The sequence below is a fragment of the Arachis hypogaea genome, chromosome 6 (genome assembly GCF_003086295.3).
Source record: "Arachis hypogaea cultivar Tifrunner chromosome 6, arahy.Tifrunner.gnm2.J5K5, whole genome shotgun sequence".
Taxonomy (NCBI): Eukaryota; Viridiplantae; Streptophyta; class Magnoliopsida; order Fabales; family Fabaceae; genus Arachis; species Arachis hypogaea.
Genome location: NC_092041.1, coordinates 24375746 through 24379350, shown reverse-complemented (window position 1 = coordinate 24379350; position 3605 = coordinate 24375746). Strand labels below are relative to the sequence as shown.

The 3605-nt window shown below is 36.5% G+C and overlaps 1 pseudogene; it reads right to left on the bottom strand.

The window, feature by feature from the left end:
* Window positions 1-1585: 1585 nt before the first annotated feature.
* Window positions 1586-2313, bottom strand: LOC140173346 (probable NAD(P)H dehydrogenase (quinone) FQR1-like 1; annotated as a pseudogene).
* Window positions 2314-3605: the final 1292 nt, after the last annotated feature.

Here is a 3605-nt window from a genome sequence, read left to right as displayed (position 1 = left end):
AGAAGGAATTTTGTTCTTCATGCTTAGTGTTCAATCATCTTGGAAAAGAATTTGAATGCAAATTGGGTTTAATGGGAACCTTGAAAAAGGAAACATGAAACCACTTGAAATCCCTTCTCACACTTGAGTAGATTTGGGTTTTGGGATTGGATATGGTGATATGAAATCCATCCACTATTTGGATTTATGAGGATGTGTGGTATAATCAGGGACCAAGCTTATCTCTCTTTATGAGCAATTAGACCAAGGAATTGGTTGATTATCAAGATTTGAGAGATTGAATCACCAAGGAATTGGGGTTTAATCAATCATGATTGCTAAGAGGTTAATGAGTTGCATGATTGAAGATGAGATGATCTAGATTTTATCCAAAGAGAGCAACATCTCCCGATCCCAATGAAATTCTCCCTATTCTTATCTTTCCTATTCTTTATAGCTTTCTTTAATTTATGCTATTACCCATTCCTCATTTACAATTCAGTCATTTATGTTTCAGCACTTTACATTCTTGTCATTTACATTTCTACACTTTATTTCTTTCCTTTATCTTTAAGTCATTTATAATTCTGCCATTTAGAATTCTACACCCAACAATCCTTATTGATTAGCTTGACTAATTCACCCTTTAACTAAAGTTGCTCATTCAATCAATCTATGTGGGATTTGACCTCACTCTACTGTGAGTTATTACTTGACAATAATTTGGTATACTTGCCAAAGACGGATTCATTATAATCATTATGGTGAAATCTCGAGCCATCAAACGACGGACAAAGCGCACCCTGAAGATATGAAATTGACCCACCAGACCCCAACCCCACACGAAATCACTTACAGCGGACCCTGCAACCGGATGAGAGAAGGTGGAGCGATGACATGTCACTTTTTCCACCACGTGGATATTGTCTTCCTCCAAATTTGGACCAATTGACCCCTCCCAATTTCAGAAACGGCATCGTGAAGGCTGGAGTGAATCTTCTCTAAATTAGGGTTCAGATCTTTGTTGGAGCTACATTTGGGGATTACTATATGCAAGTCATGACTGGAAAAGATGGTGATTGCTACTCACGAAGCAAAATCAACACAACTAGAAAATTGCTTAATACAGACATATTTATAGATAGTTTTGTTATTTATTACAGACGGATTTTTGGTTACCGACGGATTTTGTCCCTCTGTAAAAGCCTCGTCGAAAATTATTTACCGATGGATTTTTTTCCGTCGGTAATTTATCGACAGATTTTACCAGTTACCAACATTTTTTCCCTCGGTAAATTCCCCCCTCCATTTTCCTGAAACGTCAGTAATTGGAATCTTGAAAAACTATTCTAAATTCTGAATACAGACAGAAAATCTGTCTGTAAATCTGTCAGTAAGGTAAAATATTTTTTTTAGATTTTTCATTGCAAAATAAACTTGTTTTTATACAAAATAAATATAAATTTAATAAATACAAATGTTTATTGATAGTACAAATAGAAAAATACACCAATGAGTACAAAGTGCTTTCTTTATAATAAGAAGCAATTATTTCCATGCAATAATACAAACTGAATACATTAGATGACAAGTAACTATCAGTGGACTCATCAGGATTCAATATCCTAATTTATGGATAGCTTCATTATTTCTTGAGCTTCTTAGTGATGGTGACAATATACTTGCCTTGGTGGAATGCTTGCTCCAACTCAAGTTTAGTTGGTTGTCTTGATCCATCACCACCAGCATAAGTTCCAGCACCGTACAGACTGCCACCCTTCACTTCATTCATCTCGAACATGCCGCCGCCGAATATATATCCGATTGGGACAAACAACATTCCATGTTGAACCAATTGAGTGATAACAGTGAGCCTGCCATTGATTCCACAATTTTTTTTATCATTATTGGAACTTCATTCATGAGTTCTATTAATTACCAATTGATAATAATTTCAAAAATGCTAGGTGCACATCAAAATCATTTATCAAATTAGTTAAATTTGTATTTTATATTTTGACAAATATTTTATATATTTAGTTGATTTAATAACTAATTTTTGATAGACACGTAACATGGTTGTAATAGTTGAGAGTGAAATTCTTACACTGTAGTCTCCTGTCCGCCACCTTAAGAACCAGTGCTATAGAAGATTCCAGCGAGCCTTCTAGCGAGCTGTTGTGTCTGCCATAGGCTTCCAATTGCATCTAGAAAAGATTTGAACTGAGCAGCCATCATTCCAAATCTTGTTGCGAAGCCGAACACGAAATCGTCACCCTCCGACAGCTCTTTCGGGCTAATGAGTGGTACATCGCTCTTCGGTGGTGGTCCCATTTTGCCAAGCACCTCTTCCAGCAAACTCTTCGGTACCATAAAGTGGCCTCAACACCATCTACAGAATCAGCACCTTTCTTTATTTCTTCTGCTAGTTTCTCTACATGTCCGTATAGCGAGTAATACCTGCCAATGAATCATATTAAAAATTATTTATAACATAACAAAATGGATATATATTATTCCATAATCACAAAGGATCCTTGTCCAAACATAGAAAGAGTAGCTCCTATGCTGAACAAACAAATTGTCATCCCAGTTGTGCTTATGTAAAGAAGAGGCTTCCTACCTAGCTTGGTAACCAATATGAAAATAGTTTTTGATATTCCAACAGCAACTGTTGTTGCTAGAAGCTTTGAATTGTCCTTGATCCCAACAGCTTTGAATATCTCAGGACTGTAATACACTGTTGTGTCAATTTCAGTAATCTGCTAAAAAAATTGGATACCACATCCTATTATTAGCATCCGGCGAAGCGAAGGAGAAGGGAAGATCAATTCGCGCACACCAGTTTGTCCTCCTTGGAAGGAACTCCAGTAGCCTGCTGAATTTCTGCCAGTCTCTCATCTACTTCTTTCTCATTCTCAATTGTTTTCAAGAGAACTTGCCTGGCTTCTTCAATTTTATTCTGCATTACTAACCACCTCAGTGACTCAAGGATAACAAAAATGGCGAAACTAATGAACACAGAAGGAATAATTCCCACAGCAAGCATTATCCTCCAATTAATGTGTGTTGAGAAGCCTGAGAAGGCATAGTTTGATACATAACCAAGTAAGATTCTAATGTTTATGAAAATCTCAAGGAAAGAAGTGAGGGTGTCTCTAGAGATGTTTAGTGAAATCTCTGCAATGTAAATAGGAGCTATGGCAACTCCAAATCCTATTCCAACACCTGCTAAGAGTCTTCCAATCATTAGAATTGAAAATGAAGGAGCAAGAGTCATTGTGAGTGCACCAGATTGGAATACCACTGTTGCTATAGCCATTGTCCATTTTCTACCAATCATATTTGATGTTCTTCCACCTCCTAAACTTCCCAATAGAGAAACAACGCTCAGAATGCCAACCAAAAACTCTTCCTTCACCTCAGATATCTTCAGATCCTCTTTGATGAATATGACTGCTTCACTCATTACACCAACATCTGGGGAAATAAAAAGTCAACATTTTTAATCATTCTAAAATAGCACCAAGTTTGATAGCCTCTACCAAATTTTGGAATTTATTCTTCACTTAGGAATGTAAAGAAACATAGATCAAGAATCACAGAAAGTCCATGAACCATTCATA